Genomic DNA, 23,394 nt, shown 5'->3' with positions numbered 1-23,394 from the left:
CTACTGGTGGTGGTCAGAGGGCCCGGTGGCGCCAGTGTCCGGCAGCCTCGCCTCTGTCAGTGCGCCCCAGGGCAGCTGTGGCTACAATGTAGCTTGCCATCACCAGTGTGTGAATGGCTGGATGACTGGTTGTGTAAAGCGCTTTGGGGTCCTTAGGGACTAGAAAAGCGCTATATAAATACAGGCCATTTACCATTCTGCACTAAGAGTCATATTATTTATCAGGTCATTTTAATAAAAAATGCTTCAGAAACATCAACCCAAACATGTCAGAGGTCCAGGTCAGGTCAGAGGTAGCGGTCAGACCCAGCAGACACTGAGACTGACCATGTCTCTAAAAAAAGAGATGTAAGATATAAGACCTTCATGGACAGACGTGCATGTCCATTTGAAAGGTAACATCAACAAACTGTACAATAACCTGGAAGTTTGAAACAGCAGCCTAAAGCCTCACTGATGTATGAGTGCATGTTTCTGGTCACAAACAAGGCAACAGACCATTTTGAAGCATGTTTTTTAATCATCGTGTAGTTAATGTGTGACCTGGGTCAGCGTGCTATAATGATGAGGCGAGAGGACGTTAAAGGTGTGTGTGTGTGTGTGTGTGTGTGTGTGTGTGTGTGTGTGTGTGTGTGTGTGTGTGTGTGTGTGTGTGTGTGTGTGTGTGACTCAAATGATGTAACTTCTCCTGTTACAAATTGCGCAAGGTCAGATACAAACCAAATATTGGTTTTCTTGGCCAAGCAGAGGAAGAGCTTGTAGCAGCACTTCTTCTAAAGCAATAGAGCCCAGACAGTCATGAAGACAGATGGAGGTTATCTGTCCCATCTAGCGTGTCCAGCGGCGCGGTCCCAGATAAAGCTCTGCTGGGACCAAAACATGGGGAAACGCACACGGGACTCTCATTAAGACGACAGTAATGGTGTTTCACCGTTGCACACCTGCCTCAGCAGAATGTGCTGGGGATTAGAGCGAGAGAGTTCATTATTGGTGATTCACAGCTTTGGTTTGTCTGCTGCGCTGCATCACAGCTAATCAGTGGAAAGACTCCCCGGCTCTACGTTACCGCATGCTGAAGATGAAGCTCTGATGCAGCTCAAACCTCACTGTGTTCTCCTAATGGTGCACTGACATCTTGAGGAAGTAGATGCGTAAAGAATGCACAAAATACGTCCAAGTTAACGGTAATGGGAAAGTGGCTCGTGCATCATAATGCGTCTGCAGTCGACATCCAATCTGTGGGATTGACGGCTCTCTTTTTGGACGGCACAGACAGCAGGCAGCCTGGCGTACAGCTGCCATCATACTCACAGCAGGAGAGTGTCAAGAGATGAATGTCGATTTGGATCACACGCTGAGCACCTCACAGAATCATCACCTATAGCTAATATGGTGCTCCTTTATAATTAGGTTTTTAACATTAAATAAATATTCCACGTCTGCAGTCCATGCGTTACCCAAGAAGCTGCATCAACATCTATTTAATTTTCTGCACCACCAACCCATACATTACTACACTATTATAAGTTTAACTCAAGCCTACTTTCATCAGAAGGTGACATCTTATCTTTGCCAGTATTTCCAGGCTGCGCCGGGCAGATTATGTAATTCCACAAGCTGACACATCCTCAGCTCGGAGACGGTTTGAACCTCCTGCTTTTAAATTACATTGTGTCCTTGCCTCACTTTAGGCACAGCAGTGAATAATTTAGCTCTCCGTATTGCTTTTGTCTTTACTGTATGTGTCTGAGGTTGCTGCATGGCAGCGTGAGCACAGGCAGCTTTGATAGGGCTTCAAAGTCTGTGAGATGGCAGACCAAAAGATTCTTAATATCGTATCGTAAATATTGAAAGACTGTTTAAAGATGCTGGATTGTATTCACATGATGAAAGAGTGGGATGTAAATGGCAGGGTGAACAGAAGCGTGTGTAACTGCTGTTGGAGGAAGTTTTAACCTCTTGAATTTGACCTGTAAAGATTAAAGCTGGAGGAGCTAAGTTGGCTTTAGCGAGTTCAGTATAGAAGGAGACTGTTAAACACGAGTGTCACTCTTGGCTGTTTGCATTACATCTCTCTTTAAAGATGAATTTCTGTGTAAGACCATAAGATGGTGCTATGCGTCTAAACTGGGGAAAAAGTCATCACAGTGAAATACATGGTGCACATAACGTCAGTGATCCCCAGCTCGAGTTGAGTGATACACATGTTTTTGATTTCAGGATTCATGTCTGTTTTTTCTGCATATGATCCAACTAGATAGGCGCATGCTGCAGGTGAAGGACTCTGCAAGGATATGTGGACCTGCATTGCTGACAAAAACCTCTCTTACCCAATTCTTCCCCCAGACCCATAATAAGATTCACCCATGCTGCTTAGCATTCACCTATCATGCACTGTGAGTCAGCTAATCTTTAGTTTGCACGACTAAGAGGGTGAATCTCCGGCTGCAGCGAACAGGCCTTTGCAATAGATTTACATCACTTTTTCGTGGCACAGAGCACTGGGGAGGAAAAAGCACCGGCATATAGGAGCTGTGAAGCGTTCCACCTGTGTGCCATCACTACACATCAGCTCCATAACTCAGCCCCCCCACCAGCTGCACGCAGACAGCTACCTGAAGAGGTTTTAGTTGCCTGCCTAAACACTGCAAGGTCAACACGAGCGCTGCAGAAGAGTGAATTTAAGCACGCTGTCAGGTGTCGTGTGCAGGTTTGGAGGAGTGATCGGCGTAAAACGGCAGAAGTGACAGGCAGGAAGGATTTGATTTCATGTCAGGCTCATTTCGAATGTCACGGCTTCTTAGATCATTTTTAACAGGTCATAATGTTTTCTCATGTTCAGTAATCCTCTATATTGTCCCCTGTTTGTTATTCAGTGTTTTGACCACACGTTTGAATTTACTCTGCTGCTGTAGCTAAACCACTTGCAGATTTAAGGCTATTAATCATGGTAGGGACGCCCTTTATTACCATTAAACTGTGCCAAGAATTGACTTGAGTCAGCATACAGTGGGGCAAAAAAGTATTTAGTCAGCCACCGATTGTGCAAGTTCCCCCACCTAAAATGATGACAGAGGTCAGTAATTTGCACCAGAGGTACACTTCAACTGTGAGAGACGGAATGTGAAAAAAAAAATCCATGAATCCACATGATAGGATTTGTAAAGAATTTATTCGTAAATCAGGGTGGAAAATAAGTATTTGGTCAATAACAAAAATACAACTCAATACTTTGTAACATAACCTTTGTTGGCAATAACAGAGGTCAAACGTTTACTATAGGTCTTTACCAGGTTTGCACACACAGTAGCTGGTATTTTGGCCCATTCCTCCATGCAGATCTTCTCGAGAGCAGTGATGTTTTGGGGCTGTCGCCGAGCAACACGGACTTTCAACTCCCGCCACAGATTTTCTATGGGGTTGAGGTCTGGAGACTGGCTAGGCCACTCCAGGACTTTCAAATGCTTCTTACGGAGCCACTCCTTTGTTGCCCGGGCGGTGTGTTTTGGATCATTGTCATGTTGGAAGACCCAGCCTCATTTCATCTTCAAAGTTCTCACTGATGGAAGGAGGTTTTGGCTCAAAATCTCACGATACATGGCCCCATTCATTCTGTCCTTAACACGGATCAGTCGTCCTGTCCCCTTGGCAGAAAAACAGCCCCATAGCATGATGTTTCCACCCCCATGCTTCACAGTAGGTATGGTGTTCTTGGGATGCAACTCAGTATTCTTCTTCCTCCAAACATGACGAGTTGAGTTTATACCAAAAAGTTCTACTTTGGTTTCATCTGACCACATGACATTCTCCCAATCCTCTGCTGTATCATCCATGTGCTCTCTGGCAAACTTCAGACGGGCCTGGACATGCACTGGCTTCAGCAGCGGAACACGTCTGGCACTGCGGGATTTGATTCCCTGCCGTTGTAGTGTGTTACTGATGGTGACCTTTGTTACTTTGGTCCCAGCTCTCTGCAGGTCATTCACCAGGTCCCCCCGTGTGGTTCTGGGATCTTTGCTCACCGTTCTCATGATCATTTTGACCCCACGGGATGAGATCTTGCGTGGAGCCCCAGATCATGGGAGATTATCAGTGGTCTTGTATGTCTTCCATTTTCTGATGATTGCTCCCACAGTTGATTTTTTCACACCAAGCTGCTTGCCTATTGTAGATTCACTCTTCCCAGTCTGGTGCAGGTCTACAATACTTTTCCTGGTGTCCTTCGAAAGCTCTTTGGTCTTGGCCATGGCGGAGTTTGGAGTCTGACTGTTTGAGGCTGTGGACAGGTGTCTTTTATACAGATGATGAGTTCAAACAGGTGCCATTCATACAGGTAACGAGTGGGGGACAGAAAAGCGTCTTACAGAAGATGTTACTGGTCTGTGAGAGCCAGAGATTTTCCTTGTTTGAGGTGACCAAATACTTATTTTCCACCCTGATTTACGAATAAATTCTTTACAAATCCTACCATGTGAATTCATGGATTTTTTTTTCACATTCTGTCTCTCACAGTTGAAGTGTACCTCTGGTGCAAATTACTGACCTCTGTCATCATTTTAAGTGGGGGAACTTGCACAATCGGTGGCTGACTAAATACTTTTTTGCCCCACTGTATATTGGTGAAAGTCCATTTAAATACTTTATTAATAGGCCGTCTTACGCCTAAGCCCTGTAGCCGGGGATTTCCTCAGCAAAAAGAAAGAACGAGGCAGAAGATGCACATAATGAGAGGACAGAGGCTGAGTACAAGCCCGCAGCGACTTCTGTCTTTGCAGCTTGCAGCCTTTACTCATTTCCTTTCTGCAAAGTGCATTTTGTTTTCTCGCTGATAAGAGAAGCACGGATGCTTTCTGATTTAATCCCATAGATTCATCCCACTGTAGAAATCAGGTGTTGTGTTGGAATTTGGGAAATTGCTGAGGTGTAAAGACTTATTCTAGGAAGAGTACTTTGCAGAAACGAACTTTCACATCATTTCCAGCCAGTTTTTGTAATGGAACAAGCCTCCATGCAGGGGGAACATGAGGATGCTAGAGATGACTGTAGCTGCCACTCATCCAGTGAGGCCCAGAGAGAAGGGGTGCAAGGATGAAAAGTGCTGGCTTGGCTGCGTGGCTTTTTTCTGTGTGTAAGGGAAAAGAAGAAGTGTCTGGCTAGGGGCTGTAAATCTATTTCTTCTGGGAGAACTAAAAAAAAGGACCTTCCTGTGGTGGGCTAAAATCAGCCACAGGGCGCATCATCGTGCTGAGTACACGTGCAAAACTCTCGTAATTACTACATTTTTAAACACTTTAAAGGACTATCTGACAGAACTGTGACTCTTATCTAAATTAAACCTAAACTTGAGCTGTCCAAAGTCTCTCTGTAGCTATTAAGGGTCTTGCCTTTAGACAGATATTTAGGCAAATATTTTGAAAATGCTCCTTAAATGAATCAGAAGGGAGCTGTTGATTGGCTCCTTGGGGGTAGGTGTGACAGCCAACCTTTGTTCTCATTATGAATTTTGTCTGTACATTTAAATTCAGTATTATCTGAGTACTGCGTCTCTTTGTCTTTCCTTACCTTCGGCCTCAGGCACACAGGCCCAGAGACTAGTTGGTAGCAAATTTGTGTGGCTATGTGAAATCGGTAATATTGGTTACAAAGAAGGTGTTGCATCAAAAGCCTCAGTCTGATTGCTTTGCTTTGTTGTTCACTAGCAGATTGCCGCAGTCACACATAGTTTTCATAAAATATGGCGATGTGTCTGCAGACACCTGCATTTACTCTCTGAGCGATGGAGGAACTTGAAAAAGTTTGCAAACTAGAAACGGAGAACATTAGGCTTCAAAGTAAAAGTTGTGTCTTACCACTACAATCATTAAAATGTGCAGCTTTTACTTTGAAGGCCAACACTGTCTGTTTCTGTTTTGCAGGAGTTTGTGAGTATTTGCAGACATGTTTATGCCCACTGTGCAAACTGCTGATAATCACAGCTAGTGACTGCTGGTAACCTCCAGCGACCACTCGGCAGCCAGCCAATGAATGCACGGGTTTTCCTTAGGTATTTAGACTCACTTAAATGGGGTTTTATTGGTTCATTTCACAGCGAATGACAGTTGCCTGCAGCATTCACTCGCCAACCGGTTGGGGAATATAAATGTTTTTCCCTTGTAATTGATGGTTACCGTTTGGATGCCAACTGGTCTCTAAGGCTGTGTGACTGAGGCCGTACCAAACCTAATAACATGTTCTACTGAAGGAAAGAAATCCTCATGATGTGACTGTAAACACAGACACACACATGCTCAAGCTGAAAACAAAATCAGCCATCGCGTTGGTGAGGAGCGTGTTATGTGCCTGTCCCATGTCCGGTACTCAGCATTCAGTGGTTGAACTCTGCCCTTCACTGCACACTGTGACGTCTGTCCATAGACACACAGATATAACTGCCTTTGTGAGTATCTCTAAAATCACATTTTGGTATGGTCAAAACAATAGCGGCAGCATTGTTGCAGCCGGTAACGACTCTTTTCACAGTGGGATACACCTCAGTAATGCTCCTGGACTGAAACCTATTTTCAAATCGTTGCTTTTTTCAAATGTCCCTTGTGCGCTTCATCTTATCTACCACTTCCTTTTCCTCACGCTGTTGGGTTTTTCCTTCCCTGCGTGATTCAGATGTATGCTGCCACTCGGCTCTCCCTTTTCTCTATTTAAAACACTGTTGTTGCGTCTCCACGTATGCACTGATGCACAGCCGGGCTTCCGCATGTCTGAGTCTCCGTCTTTGTCTCTCTAAATGTTCTTTTGCTTTCATGTCATTTTAACGTCCTTTCTCATGGGGGAGCTCTAATCTCTTATTCCAAGCAACGTCAGAATACAGTGCCTATATTTGTACCGCACGGCCTCACGTTGGCACTCACTCACGTTTACCACATTTGACCCTTGAAGGAAAATCTTAATTGCAGGAGAGTGATCTTTTGACCATCTGTCTTTGTTTTCTGACAGTACCAGCAGCGTGTGGCAGATAGCGCTGCCCCGTTATCGCACTCAGCTAAAATATGAAATTGAAGGATTATAGTAAGTCCTCGTAGAGTGGCTGTCCTCTCCTCTTCTGTGGATTTCAGCACTCCTCTGACCTTTGTCTCAGCCAAAGGGAAATTTGTCTTTTTGCAAATTGTTGGTACTGTGAATTTCATGCAGACTTACATTTTCTACCTATATTTCTACACCACCTCATGTTGTGTTTACTGTACAGTCCTGCAGCGCAAACCTTTGCCCTCCATTTTCAAAACCTGCAGAAAGCCACAACCTTCACTTAAAATCAGAGTCTTCCAGATCTCTGGCAAAAATGCTCCGTTAGTGTTGTAATATTGTCAGAGTCATGCTGCTCGGTTTGCCTGTTGCCATTTGGGCGCTGAGATGAACAGGCGGATCGGCATGAAAGCACAGGAGGGGGGAGAGACAGAGCATTTGCAAAGAAAGAGGAGAACGGGCAAATACAGACTGTGTGGAGGAAGGCAGGTCTCCCGAGCACAGCCCTCTGTGCTGGACGGTAGCTGGGAGAACAGGCGGATACAAGAGTAAGCAGCAGCGGAGAGATGCACTCGATAGGGTACATGTATGAACACAGATTTTCACACACAAATTCTGGCTCTAACCGAGATCCACTGATAACAGAAGCATCGTTCAGTTTTAGGCTTTCAGGTCCTTTCAGCTCGCTGGAACAATTCATGGATTTGCAGTTTAAATAAATGTTCACTTGTATAGAAAATGTTGTGCTATTGGCTGTGATAAAAAGGCCAGGAAAGTAAAATGTTAGAAACCTGTAATTTATTCGTGTGAGTGGATCTTCTTACAGTATACATACACGCTGGGCCTTCTGCAGCTATAACGTGTTTCCTGTTGCACTCAGGAGTAATAAAGTAAAGTTACCATAAAGTAATGTAAATGTCATTGGTGCATGTTTGTTGTTAAGGTCACAAAATCATGACATGGACATTCAAATGGGGAAAAATATATTGGTTGTTTTATTTCAGTCTGTAAAGTAAAGAATTTATTAATTTTAACACTCAACACTAAAAATGAAACAAAGATGTAACACGTATATTTTAGGAACTATTGTAGCCTAACGTGCATTTTTATATGGCCTTTTAAGAAGCACATGTCAACCTTTCCACCTTCGATTTATGCTCCTCTTTCTATACTCTAATCATCATGTCAGTCTTACAAAGTGAAATTTTTCTGCGGTCCCAAAGTGTCTCGAAAAGTGAAGTGAAGAATGTTTTTCCTGAATCCCGTTTCTCTTACTGAATATTTAAGAGAAAAACTCAGAAAGGACAGATGACGTGACACTTGGTGGCCATTATTCCTTTTAAAAGGTCAGTCCCTGACAGCATCCAGCTGTAGCATGTTCTGCCTGTGAGGATGCAGATGTGGCCAGATGTTTGGACTGGATAATGTGGATGAACCTCGTGCTATGGATATTACCAGCTGTTCCTGCTTCTGACCGCTATGTCGCCAGCAGTACAGTATCTCCAGAGCTAATGTGTCACCGCTGTAACTCTAACAAACAAAGCACAGCCATGGCTACAGTCACAGAAACAGCGATGTCATCCCAGAGCTGTAGTCATAATGAGATCTGCAGTCTGTGCTCGCAGCAGTCAGTGAGAGAGCTCCTCCAGCTGTTTTCTAAATGCAACGGGACAGGCTAGTGCCTGACAGCCACAGCTACAGTAAGGCTGCACTGACTCACTGTAGTCACAACCAGTGGCAGCCTACTACATAATGCATGATACCCTATCAGAATGCAGCTCAGCCTTCGCTGTTGGTCGGGGGAAATGCAAAAGTTATTACAAGGGAACTCAGAAATAGTCACAGAAAGTGAGAGCAGAGTCCAGAATCTCCACTCAGCTGTGAAGTATTTGTAGCATTTCAGCCCCTTATGTCAGTTTATTATGACCACTGCACGTTTTAAGGTTGCTAACTTATATATTCAGACAAACAAGTCACCAAACTAAGTAGTACCATTCAAAACTAACAGTAGAAAAAAACAATAAAAGAAACTTGTGTCTATTTCTTGGTACTTTTGAGTCAATATATGTAGATATAGACAAGTGACAGTAAGTTAAACCTTCCTGCAGTGAGTGGCATTGCATTGCATGCTCAACCTCTGGGTGATCAGTCGGTTGTCTCAGGTACTTGCAATTAATCTAATCTTAACACACACAAAAAAAATCTATGCAATCACCAGGGAACTACTACAGCTTACTCCAAGGCCATCCAGAGTCATCAGGTTTAAAGCAGCTGAACACCTGAGGGAGGGCTTGGACAAGCATGTTAAACAGATCTCCCCACAGCGAGGAAATATTCTTTGGAACAATGGTGTGCCATCCCTCCGTTACATTGAAGCTGTTCTGGCAGCATATGGTGGCTCAACATCTTCCTGTCTGTAAATCTGTTATCAGCAAAAAGTGTCAAGTGAAATCTGCTCAGCTGAAACAAATCGGGCCCTGACGTGGATCTGAGCAAACCTGGAAGAGCGAATCTATAGGAATGTATATATTTACACTATAATAAAAGGTTTGCTTGGACGTTGAACGTGACATTGAGGACACAGACGCCGTAGATTCTTTCTCTCTTTCTTATTCACCCGCTGCATTATTGATAAAGCCTGGAGTGAATTCACAGGGCTTTCCCCATTGAGAAGACTGACCTTTCTCACAGCTGAGTCTCACACTGGTAATGCACAGATATTTGGTAGTTGCATGGAGGGCAATTTCATGCTGCCCGCCTTCTGAACCACAGCCCAGTCACAAAGCACTGCTTCTGTTTTAGCATCAGTAATGTTGTATTGTCTTATTTTTATTTGATTCTTCTCGCCCTCCGCAGTATATCTGCACCATTTGTAACGACAGTTTCACTTCCAGATAGATTTATTCTCTGTTTATGTGACGTAGGGATGGATATAAAGGGTGTAACGCACACTATCTTTAGTTTATTTCAGATTGGAGCCATCACAGACTTTGTGTCAGTTTGCTGTTAAATAATGAATGAACAGTGGTATAGTCATACTCTGTTTCTGATCTTCTTTTCTCCAGAGAGCCCAGGCTATAGAAACAAATAAAAGTAATGGTTGCCTGCAGTTGAGAGACAGACCATGCATTTTTAGATGTGTCTGCAAAAATCTGGATTTTAGCACTTTTAAAAACATTTATTGGCATACAGTGCCATTTAGATTAGTACAAGTTGGTTAATTTTAATGCACTGGTGTTTGTTAACTTTGGGCATTGCATTGTATGACTTCCAATCAGTGATTGACACATGCACGTTACATAACCCCAGCTTATCACCCACCCAATTATTTTTTTCATTTTAATTTTTCCTTTTTCAATAGAGCGCTGAGCGTCATCTTCTGTCTCACTTCTAATGAGAATCTGGAGCTTTGAGAGGTGAATTTTCTTTCATAAAACCTGCCTAAATGTCTCATATTAAAAAATGCAAGCTTGGAAATCCGTCGCAAACAGACTCCGTCTTGGAGGGTCTGGGATGTTTGCTGCTGGAAATTAAATGTCAATTCCAACCAGCGAGTCCATTTGTAAGCGTGTGGGTGCAGCGGGGACATCCCTGTTCATACGCTGCACATCAACACACCAACACATTTACCGTCGTATCACTTTCAAAGTATTTATGTCCTGTCATGCTTGCTTTTCTGCAAAATCACCTTTTATATGTCATTCTCACAACCAAAGAAACAACCCCAGTGAGTGAAGCTTGTATGATTTTCCTGTCTGATGGCACTGTGGAAATGTCCTGGCAATTATAATGAACACACGAGGTCTACTGCTTCATCACTGTCATGGCTTTAATTAGTATATGAGCCTGCTTGGCTCATATGTGATATTGCTGTGAAACACACCAATCAGCCTGATCATTTAAACTCTTCAGAAATGTTTTGCTCGGTGATATTTGTCTCAATAACATCCATGAATGCCACGACTTGCAGCACAATACAGTCAGAAGCATCAGACTGCCTCTGTTGCCTTCATCTCATTGTGCATCCTGCTGCCATCTCTTCCCCTGGTAAATGATGCGAATGAAATGCGATTCATCAGAGCAGGCGATCTATGCAGTCAGCATGGGCACTCTGACCGGTTTGCAGCTATGCAGCCCGATTCAGAACAAGTTGCACTTTATGTTCTGAAATCTCTCCGTCATTGCAAACACTGAAGTTTGCAGTGCTGAACATTAGTTCTGCAGAGTGTCACTGAGCCTAAGCTCCCCATGACCCTGTTTTCCGGTCACTGGTCATCCTTCCAAAAGGTCTGTGTACCTTTTTTTTCTTTTTTTTTTCTTTTTTTTTTTCCCTAAAAAGAACATGGCTGCACAGCTTAGGTTTGCAAAGCTGCATCTGAACAAACCACAAGACTACGGAGAGTAATGTTTAATGCACATCATCAACCAAAGACCTCAGACAAGCATCAGCACGGCGGTGGAGGGATGAACCTCAGAGTCACTGAGTCCACTACAGGGAGTGCAGAATTATTAGGCAAATGAGTATTTTGTCCACATCATCCTCTTCATGCATGTTGTCTTACTCCAAGCTGTATAGGCTCGAAAGCCTACTACCAATTAAGCATATTAGGTGATGTGCATCTCCGTGATGAGAAGGGGTGTGGTCTAATGACATCAACACCCTATATCAGGTGTGCAGAATTATTAGGCAACATCCTTTCCTTTGGCAAAATGGGTCAAAAGAAGGACTTGACAGGCTCAGAAAAGTCAAAAATAGTGAGATATCTTGCAGAGGGATGCAGCAGTCTCAAAACTGCAAAGCTTCTGAAGCGTGATCATCGAACAATCAAGCGTTTCATTCAAAATAGTCAACAGGGTCGCAAGAAGCGTGTGGAAAAACCAAGGCGCCAAATAACTGCCCATGAACTGAGAAAAGTCAAGCGTGCAGCTGCCAAGATGCCACTTGCCACCAGTTTGGCCATATTTCAGAGCTGCAACATCACTGGAGTGCCCAAAAGCACAAGGTGTGCAATACTCAGAGGCATGGCCAAGGTAAGAAAGGCTGAAAGACGACCACCACTGAACAAGACACACAAGCTGAAACGTCAAGACTGGGCCAAGAAATATCTCAAGACTGGTTTTTCTAAGGTTTTATGGACTGATGAAATGAGGGTGAGTCTTGATGGGCCAGATGGATGGGCCCGTGGCTGGATTGGTAAAGGGCAGAGAGCTCCAGTCTGACTCAGACGCCAGCAAGGTGGAGGTGGAGTACTGGTTTGAGCTGGTATCATCAAAGATGAGCTTGTGGGGCCTTTTCGGGTTGAGGATGGAGTCAAGCTCAACTCCCAGTCCTACTGCCAGTTTCTGGAAGACACCTTCTTCAAGCAGTGGTACAGGAAGAAGTCTGCATCCTTCAAGAAAAACATGATTTTCATGCAGGACAATGCTCCATCACACGCGTCCAAGTACTCCACAGCGTGGCTGGCAAGAAAGGGTATAAAAGAAGAAAAACTAATGACATGGCCTCCTTGTTCACCTGATCTGAACCCCATTGAGAACCTGTGGTCCATCATCAAATGTGAGATTTACAAGGAGGGAAAACAGTACACCTCTCTGAACAGTGTCTGGGAGGCTGTGGTTGCTGCTGCACGCAATGTTGATGGTGAACAGATCAAAACACCGACAGAATCCATGGATGGCAGGCTTTTGAGTGTCCTTGCAAAGAAAGGTGGCTATATTGGTCGCTGATTTGTTTTTGTTTTGTTTTTGAATGTCAGAAATGTATATTTGTGAATGTGGAGATGTTATATTGGTTTCACTGGTAAAAATAAATAATTGAAATGGGTATATATTTGTTTTTTGTTAAGTTGCCTAATAATTATGCACAGTAATAGTCACCTGCACACACAGATATCCCCCTAAAATAGCTAAAACTAAAACAAACTAAAAACTACTTCCAAAAACATTCAGCTTTGATATTAATGAGTTTTTTGGGTTCATTGAGAACATGGTTGTTGTTCAATAATAAAATTATTCCTCAAAAATACAACTTGCCTAATAATTCTGCACTCCCTGTATGAACTTCTCTGTATACCAAAGTGTTCTGGAGTCAAATGTGAGGCCAAACCTGGCCAAGACCGGGTCATCCAACATCTCCAACAGAATGCCTGAGTACCTGAATGCTGTGAATAAACAAATATCTAAAAAACCTCAATGAATGAATGAAGAGATTTTATAAAAAGTTTTTATTCCCTAATTTTAACAATGAAAATCAGATATTTTGAATAATATGCTTATTTTTTTTGAATGATCAGTCTGCATATACCATACCAGCTCTATTTGTAACGTACTTAACATAAAACCAGGGTTCACAAAGTGCTGTACATATGCAAATAGCATAGGCAAAGTAAGAACAAAAAAATAAATACAAATAAAAAATAAGATAAAAGAAGTAAAATACAATAAAACATGTTAAAACAAATATGCCTTTAAGCTGCTAAGTACTACTTCAGTTATCAGCTGTGCACACTACAGTAAAGTGAACAGCATCCCCATTTCGATTTGTACAGTCTGAGCTCTTGCAGTCAGAGATCAGATAACCTGCTGTTCCACGTTAGTCAGTTTGTGGGCTGTGTTGCTGGTAATATCCAATAAGCAGGCAAATATACACAAGATTTACCATGTTGATAGGAGGAGGGCAGCTTTTACACATTACAGCACAGGATTATGTGCTTAGCTGAGAGAATACGAAGGATATTCCAGTTGTTTCCGTCACTGCCTGAAATATTGCTGGCAGCAATGTCTTCAGCTGATAATAGAGATCTTTGTTTCTTTAAACCTGCCGCTTTCTGCTCGGTGATATTTCACACCTGGTGAGATGAATAGGTTTCATGACTAGCACGGAGGGCCGGTGTTATAATGTCGTTTTCCCACTTAGTAGAATTAATTTCCCTTGTCACAAGCTGAAAGAAAGCTTAATTCCATAAACAGCAAACACACAGATACACATCGTATCCAGCTCATGGGAGAACACGTGTGTGCACTCTGTAGCCGTCGAGCCAGCTGGTGTGTTTTTGTCTTCCACGTCGGGGAAAAACGACCACATATGTGCGCAGTTCTGCCGCAGTGGGTCAAGTTAATTTAGCGGGTGCGCACTTTGTTTTAATTTTCCTCTGCAAACATCAGCAGATGACCCCTAATCTGTCTTTTTTCTGCTGTACCAGATGCAGGGTTATACATGTGGAGACAGATTTCTCTGCAAGAGGGCCTGTGAAATGACTATGAGTCACATGCTAATTACAAGACGTTAATTTGTGCTTTGAGGGAGGTGAGAACAAATCCCAGTATACACACAGATCTCCAAAACATCCAGAATCATCCAGTCGCATGGGAGAAACTCAAGAGCCAATCTTTGAACAATTTAATTACATTTTATTTATACAGCATCAAATCACAGTCGCCTCAAGGTGCTTTATATTGTAAGGTAGACCCTACAATAATACATACAGAGAAAAACCCAACAATCATATGACCCCTATGAGCAAGCACTTTGGCGACAGTGGGAAGGAAAAACTCCCTTTTAACAGGAAGAAACCTCCAGCAGAACCAGGCTCAGGGAGGGGCGGGGCCATCTGCTGTGATTGGTTGGGGTGAGAGAAGGAAGACAGGGTAAAGACATGCTGTGGAAGAAACCTTGAGGCAGATGGGTTACCACACCAGGCGCCACTCCTGTTAGTGAGAACATGAGGCTACAATGCTCACAGGCTTCCCAGAATTGAACAATAGAAGACTGGAATTGACCGGAATCATCCAGATATTAGGATCAGAATTTGGTGTAACTTACATAGGCCAGATTTTCTAGACCAGCCATTCCCAACGTCAGGAGTGCCCAATCTTAAATCTTCCCTCTAATCCAGAAACAAGAGGAGGTGATGCGTTCCCTTCAAAGTTTTATTTAAAAATCTTAAGCAGTACAGGATAGATTGATAATGCTCCTCAGTCATATGCAAAGCGTTAAGGCCAATGTGTGGCTGACTTAGGCTACAACCACACCTACACAGGTATTTTTGCACCTTTCGTCCACACGTAAACGGCGTTTTTGATCACTGAAAACAGAGATTTTTAAAAACTCAGTTTTTGCGTGTACGTGAGGGCGAAGAAAATGGAGATTTAGTAACGCAACATCAAAGGTGTGCGCCACGTTATTGTTTACATGAGATACATTTCTACAATGGCAGATATACACAAAATGCTGTGGCTGTTAATCTGAATATCTGCAGTTTTTACACAGTTACATAAACACACGCAGTTACTGTCCCTCCGTTTACAAAGACAGAGGCGTCAGAGTGAACTTCTACAATCCCGATGCTGACGTTGGTTTTGAATAAATAAATAAAAACATTTAAATTAAATTTATGCATGCTGTTTGCATTTTGTTCATTCCTAAGTTGTGAGTCTACACCGGCCAAAATACTGTTTTGTTTATTAACATTTGAAATGATGAAGGCTTCTAGGCTTCTGATTGGCCGACATTTCACAGGTAGGGTTTTGCATGGTCTGGACAACGTTTGCCTGCGTTTTTGGCGTTTACATGTGGACGGAGATATTATTCAAACTGTAGCCTTACTATTGGGACTACAGTACAGAGCAGTAACATCAGGCGAGAGTAATGAGTATGTGATGGACCGAGTTGAAAAAACAGGAGTCGTCCCAGGAATTATTAGAAAAATATACAGTAGTTTCCATTTATTTAACCCCCAAAAATTATATTTACAAGCGTAATAAATGTTGAGCTCATAAAAGAGGTCAAAGAAACAAAACTGAACTCAGGCAACGACTGCAAACCTAACGACCCAAATGACTGCTACAAACAAACATAACTGACCTAAACATGAAGTGACATACAAGGGTATATATAATGGCTGATCAGACCACTGTGACACATGAGGGGTAACAAACAAAACACAATCATAAATCACAAACGATGCAGTACAATCTAGTTTGTTAATAAACTAAACACTAAAGAAGAAAACCAAAAACCATTAAACCCTAAACTCAAATATTTAATTAAATACAAATACTTTATTTTTAAATGAAAGAAAACACACATTCTCCCCTTCAGCAGGAAGTGGTGGTGTGGTCCAATTATCTACCTTTGCATTTAATGGTTTCAAACCCTGGCTACCATCTTTTGTCCAGCAACTCCCAGGGATGATGGCAGGTAAGAAATAAAAAGACAAAGAAATGAAGTGGTATGAATACATAAGTAAACTAAATGTACGCACTTACAAATAGGACAAATGTATCCAAACCAATCAATAAAGTTATTGGTAACTAAAATATATTACTATGTTCAAATGAAGAATGAAAATACAAAAGTTACCGACTTTAGTGTGGCCACGGGTTTGGCCATCACAGAGTAATATCACAGTTACCAGTTTTAATTCACTTTTAATGTAAATAAATTCACATAAATAACTGTAAATGTACCTTCACAGCTGACCAGGGGGCCCCACCCACAGTTTGGGAGTCACTGTTCTATTTCAATAACTTTATCGATAATCAGGGAGCAGTCAGCTGCACAAGTGTAGAGCGTCCCCAAACCAAAAGACATACGTCAACAAACGTGTGCGCAGTGGACGCAGTCTGCTGTAAAATGTACAGATACAAACTTTATAGTATGAGAAGATGATGACGACGGTAGCTCAAATGTCCAGTGTAAGGTTGACTGTGTGCTAAGTCCTGCTTGTTTACTGTTTTTTAGCGGTTTATGAGAGCTCTTTCATTGGTCCAATGATTTTGCTCCGTGATGTGGAGCCTACGTCACTTCTCATAAGAATCTTTTGAGAAGTCTCATTTACGTTGCATTGGTGAAAATCTCAGTCTTCTATATTTGCATCTGTGTCAACTTTTGCAAACTACATTTGTTAAAGAATTGGATGACTCATGTGAACTGAGCCTTTTCAGCATATATGAAATCCCACTGGCCTTTGGTAACAGCGAGTAAACTAACTGGTGTCTGCAGTTAGCCCAGCAAAGACCCAGTCCTTACATTTGCTCTTGAATTTAATAAGGAAATAACTTAAACGTCATTTGAACATTTTCTCTTTCTTTGATCGGGGGAACTTTTTTCCCACCATTTACAAAGAAAGAAGACATTTGCCTGCCACACTTAATTAGGGTTCCTAACCTAAAACTGGACAATCACACTTTGGGGGAGTATTTCTCAATTTTGTGACTTATTTGATTAACATTAGTGCCAATCACGTTTGCAAATCACAGAGTTCATTTTATCTGTTATAATAGAGTCGAGACCAGTGTGGGAATGATTCAAACCTGTAATAGCCGGTCCCCATGTGCATAGTTCCCTGATTTGGTTTTTATTGAGTTCACTAGTCGTCTTCTCTCTGAGTGAGGTTATTCACGCTCCTTACAATCTATATGCCGTAGTGTTGTGCAGACTCGCAGCCTGTGAGCATTTCATCGCAACTCTTCTTCTTCTTCTTTCTATTCAGTCCAGCACTGGTTAGTGGATGGGTACACCCCCCCCCCCCCCCCCCGGCAGTGTAGTAATCACCGCTGCTCAATCTCTAATGCATCTCATTTCCTGATGCTGTGTACATCTTTTTCTCTCTGTCACCATTTTCTGGAAAAAAACAACATCCTGAGAGAATGTTTGTCATGACTCAGGGTGTCCTTTCCCAAGGCTTGTGTCACATTATTGAGGAGGAATTGCTAACACTGTGCCACTGAGAATGCACATTTTGAGCTTCTGGACTCACAGATGTGGTCGTCTGAGCATTAGGAAGAGCCATAAAAGCAGCAGGTAGGCCTGCATGTGTGCAGCTGGGCCTGGTTCACCATGCTGTCATGTCACGGCGCATTACAACAGGTACACACATTTGCGTAAACGTTGTTATTTACTATTGTGACCTTGTGCATACAATTTTCTATGTGCTTATTTTGTAAATTTACCAGATTTGAGTTAATTTTGTTTTAAAACACATTCTGCAACGTTGGCGGTATAATAAGAATTATCATTCTTATTCGGAATAATAAGAATGAGCCTAGTAATTTTGACCTTGTTTTGCTTTGCTTGCATAGTTTTCAAGCTTTTATTAGAGGGTCAACAATCGAGAGACAAAAAATATCATTCGACTGTTGCACATGTCAGCTGCTGTGCTGTTTGCAGAAGAGCTTATGCCCCAAGCCAGGCATGAACTACAGATGTGGGGTCATGGTCTAAACCCCTACAGTTTATACACTTCCAATTCACATCAAGCTATTATAGAAGCATGTTTGACAAAGTCCTGCTTCACACTTGTTATTAACAGTCGAAGAAAACGTAACACGAGGTTTACAGGAAGCTTTTGCCCACTGAAAGCTAGAATTGGCAAAAACAGGTAATACAGCTGTTCGTAATTGAAATACAAGGACTTGCAGGTATGCAGTGATTCATTTCATGTCATCTTTTACACACACATGCTTTCATGATGTGGTAAAATGTTATCAGACGAAACGTTTTCCTGACTGTGCTGACTGTTCATCACATTTTTGATGATGCCTCTGAGGAGAAGCCAGCACCAACCCTGATTTACACCTTTGATGTCCGCAGGTCATAAACATCCGCCCTCCAGCACAGTGTTTTAAAGAACTAATGATTTAGATGAATCAGAGACAAACTGCTGAAGGTCTCCTTTCTATTGGGCCACAGCCACAAAGTGCCCTGCTGAGTCAGGACTCTAAATAGGCAAACATCATTTACAAAGATTGCATGAAAGCAGGCCTTGGGATAGCGGGTCGGTGTGAGATGGACATTGTGCTCCAGTGTTGTTTATAACAATTCTTTCAGAGGTGGTATGTGGAGATGTTTTTGAAAGCTTACAAGAGAAAGGTGTATTATTCAGTGGTGACAAATCCATTTGCTTTTAAATCCACAGCAAAGCTAATACTTGAATTCTGAACTCATAAATTGAGTCTTAGCATTAGCTTCAAACACTTCTGCACACAACCACTGGAGGTTGGTTAACTTTAAAATGTAGATAAACATCATAACATCCATCCATCCTCTTCCGCTTATCCCAGCTGTCATAGGGCGAGAGGCAGGGTACACCCTGGACAGATCGCCAGTCTGTCGCAGGGCTTAACACACAGACAACGATTCACACTCACAGTCACACCTTTGGGCAATTTAGAGTTTCCAGTTAACCTAACCCCACTAACTGCATGTCTTTGAACTGTGGGAGGAAGCCGGAGTACCTGGAAACGACCTGATGGTGGAATTGAACTCAGGACCTTCTAGCTGTGAGGTGCTAACCACTGTGCGACCGTGCTACCCTAAAGATCATAACAGATTCCATCAGAGGAAGAAGGTGGCCTCGTCATCTGATTCATGTCATTTTGCATCACGTGGATGGCCGTGCACGATGGTGATTGGATACTTTTAAGTTGGTGGTATCACAAAGATGTGTGCACAAATTATCCTCGGCAAAAGTTGACAGTATGTGAAGGAAATGTAGGAACGTAGCAACGATTATGATGATGTCAGCAGGACAAAGTAGAAGGAACATTTTGAATCCATGAAAGCAGTCCAAGGAACTCCCAAGGGGCTGATCAAACTAAGCTCTGAACCAGCAAGATATCTGGAGAGGAAATTACAGTGACAAATTAACACTGGTCAGTGTTTGGCTAACATCTTTTACAATAGCTCTAGGTGATTAGAAAGAAGACATGCATCTTAATAATTCATTTTTTCTAATATTTCTGATGACTCCAAATTCATAAATGCTTAAAAATGACTGCATTTGAATATTATTTTCAAATGGAAAGAAGCTAGACGATGACCTATCCCACGCGGTCATATGATCATTTATAATGGACCCAAAAAGGACTTTTTAGAAGTTTCCTTTGATTAATTTGTTTGTATTCTGGATTATAGACATTAAAACGTTAACACGTGTCACGTCTCAGCTCATTCTGAGGGTTTCAGGTGAATTCCCCAAATAAAACTGTAGCTGCAACAATTTATTGTCTGCTTCTGGAAGTAAAGTAGCACTGCAGTTTAAGAAATTGAGTGTTGCATGTGTGTTTTACCTCTTCATTATCCACTTGCAGTAGGAGGACTTTTGCTCACACATTCGTCTTTGTTGGGTTTGTTATTACCTTTGGGAAAATCCATCACACCACTTAATTCAGTCAAGTAATCACCTGCTTGGAGTCATTTCTTATGCATTCGTCAGCTGCAAACAGAACAACTTGGCATTTTGAGCACATTGTTTTTCTTAGAGCTAACCAGGCGTCGTTCATCAAGCTTTGTGCTGACCCAGTCAATGCTCAGGTGGCAGGCGATAAGAATTAGGGAGCAACATGAAAAATGCACGCAGGTAACATTCCTCCTTTTGGTTAACGCCTCATATAATTTGAAGTGGGTGTGGACTGATATTAATGGAGCCTTTCTAGACACCACCACCCCCTATATCTTTAAAATCTACTGTAAATGATTCAGTTGTTACATAGTTGCTTTATTCTGAGGTGTGAATCTGCGCTGTTATGCAGACATACTGCCGGGTTGTGAGGTTTGTGTGAGAAATGCTTTTCAATACTGTGGACGATATCACCTTGAACAACTATAGCAGTGTTTAGCAGAGGGTACAGTGGTTACATAACACACACACACACCACACCACAAACAAAACTAGCAGCAAATGAGATCTGAGAAAGCAGATCGCCTAGGAGAGCCATCATTCCAGCTGCAAGCAGAGCCAGATATGCCAGGAATACAGACACAGTATTAAATTATCTCTGGATTTGATTTGTCTGATAGATATTTCCTCTTGGATACATTTAATGTCATGGTAGTTTAGAAGTTTTGATGCTGTGCAGGTAACGCATGGTCTACTGTATACAATTTGCCACAGTAATGCATGTGTGTGGGCTTGGTTAAGTTCAGATGTTGGATATTTACTGGAAAACAGTGGCTACTAAATTGTGTTACTCACAAATTGTTATTTTGTGATGCCTAACAGGTGAACAGCTCATAGTGGGGCCCTGAGAACGGTGAGTCCAGGTGAAGCTGACTTACTGGAGTGATTTTATTCAAAGCGAATTTACTAAGACCACCCTACAGAAGGAAAAAAGTTGCAGGGCGTCGGCCGTGGCTCTGGAAGAGCTCCTGTAGGTTCTGACAAAAGGCCCACAGCTATAGTAGTTAGCCTGTAGCATTGCCACTATGCTGCATTTCATTGACTCACCCTTTGCTTTCATGCTTCCTGCAGGCTCACACGAGTCTCTTCACTACTATATTAGGCCCCAGTCACACGAGCCTAGACACAAGTTGTCTATTCCTTTACTGGTTGTTGAGGGTTTGCTGGAACTTCCTGGCTGAAACAGGTTGCACAGAGAAATATAGCGTTGCACTGAAAACGTCCTAGCATTTGCTTTGGTTGCTAGCAGACTGGCAAGTGTTACACAAAGTGGAAACAGAGCAGCAGTTGCACCTTTTTAAATGTGTTTCAACAATCACAGCTTTTACTTTGAAAGTGAGCATTTTTTGTTTCTGGTTTGCATCGTACTTTTGAACATTTCCCTACTGCTCGGTGGTTAGTTAGCAAGTCTTTGGAGACAAGTTTGCATCTTTCATGCAAGCTGTGGACGATCACCGCAATATGCTAGGCACCAAAGCAATCACGAGGAGGTTTACGGTCCATCACCAGCTTTGTGGCCAACTTTACCCAGCAACAGTCAGCAACCACTCCCCAAACAACAGACCAATAGGTCTCTGTGACCGAGGCCTTAACACTGAATTTGTCGTTACACTTTTGGTAGAAAATTAAAGAAAAACTAACGACCTTTTAGCCTCAGTGGGGTGATATGCTACATGGTAACCATTATACCTGCCACATGTTAGCTTGATGCTGTGAGCATGCTGCTATGAGCGCCACCCTTAGTGCTAGGGTTGCCAACTCCCTGAAAAATAAATAAGGGACACCTCGTGGCCAGGGCCGGGCGACCCAGTTGTCTTCACCCTTCCCAGTGTGGTGAATTTTCTAGCTCTTTTTTTGTGTGTGAAATTATTTTTTTTAACCATTTGACTTGAATTTGATTTAAGTAGATGTTTATTCTTTGTGATATGAACACATGTGAAACAAATGATCATTTAGCCATTTATTTTTAGCTCAAAATGACAACATTAACACAATAAAACAGGTCTCCTTCTTAAACAGAAGCCTGTCATGCTTAACTTTTGAGAATATAAGTAAATCTTTCTTTAAAAGAACTCTGTCCTGCTTAACTTAAAATAATAGAAAACAATAGAAAGAAAAACATTCTTGTAACAGTGCACATTTAGTGCATTTAGTACAATTGGCTTCAGTTGAGGTATTATTTCAGCTTTTCTAAAGCTAATCAGCTGCTCCTGTTTGTAAACCCGCTTGTTCCCATGATTACGCATCTTAACTCATCATCATTATTCATCTATGTATTACTTTTATGTATTAGTCATCTATTTGTAATCATCTATCCTTGCAGTTGTTTATTACACAAAATAAATTATATTATCACACTTCTGGCCACATAGCGCTGATATTCACTGCACATGCCCATATTAACTTTTTCCAGCCAGGTGTTTTCCTTTTCCCATTCTTCCCTTTCTCTGAGGGAAACAAACATTGCTGCTCTAATGCTGGGCTTACACTGTGCGGTTTTAGGCCCATTTTGAGCCGATTTTTGAGTGATCTTCATCGTGCATCGTGTAGTATACGTGGGGTAACGAGAAGCGATTAACACCTCACGACCAGCTCCCGATCATCAATCGCTCGTGAGGGTCTCATCACAGCCGCTCACACTGCGCGCGCGCAAACACGTAAACGTTGGTGTAAAAGACGGAGCAGCACGGCTGTGCAGCGTGTGATCTGGACACAAGCGATGGAGGCACAACTTGTAGAACTTTTCAAAGCTCATCCGAGCCTTTTCGATGTGGCCTCACAAAATTATCACGACCACAACAACCGTGAAAATAGTGGGATTTACACTGCTGCTCAATCACAGCTGCCTGACCAATGTTTTTCATTAGCAATTTAGCAAAGTTGATGGTGGTGGTGTGTCTGTGTGAGTGAAAGACAGAGGGAGAGCGCGACAGATTTTCTGTTATAACCTTCATTTTATGGAGGCACAGTGTGAGTACTCAGGTCGCATCAGAGCATCGGGTCGTATAGTGTGAGACCTGCATCGTGACCTACCAACTTTTAACCCCTGCGAGTCAATTGTGCAGTTTGAGCAGGAGCTGAATCGCGCGACTGAAAAAATCGCACAGTGTCTGCCCAGCTTTAGGTGTACTGTCGTCCGAGACTTGCACCGCAGAGTCGGCGTTTGTTTCCCTGTTGGCCATGCTTCTTGTTGTGG

This window comes from Rhamphochromis longiceps, linkage group LG19 (assembly GCF_057381845.1).
Source record: "Rhamphochromis longiceps isolate RC_006_pf linkage group LG19, R_longiceps_female_GT1.1, whole genome shotgun sequence".
In the NCBI taxonomy this organism is placed as follows: Eukaryota; Metazoa; Chordata; class Actinopteri; order Cichliformes; family Cichlidae; genus Rhamphochromis; species Rhamphochromis longiceps.
The sequence above is the reverse complement of the archived record's forward strand: the minus strand, read 5'-3'. Positions refer to the sequence as shown.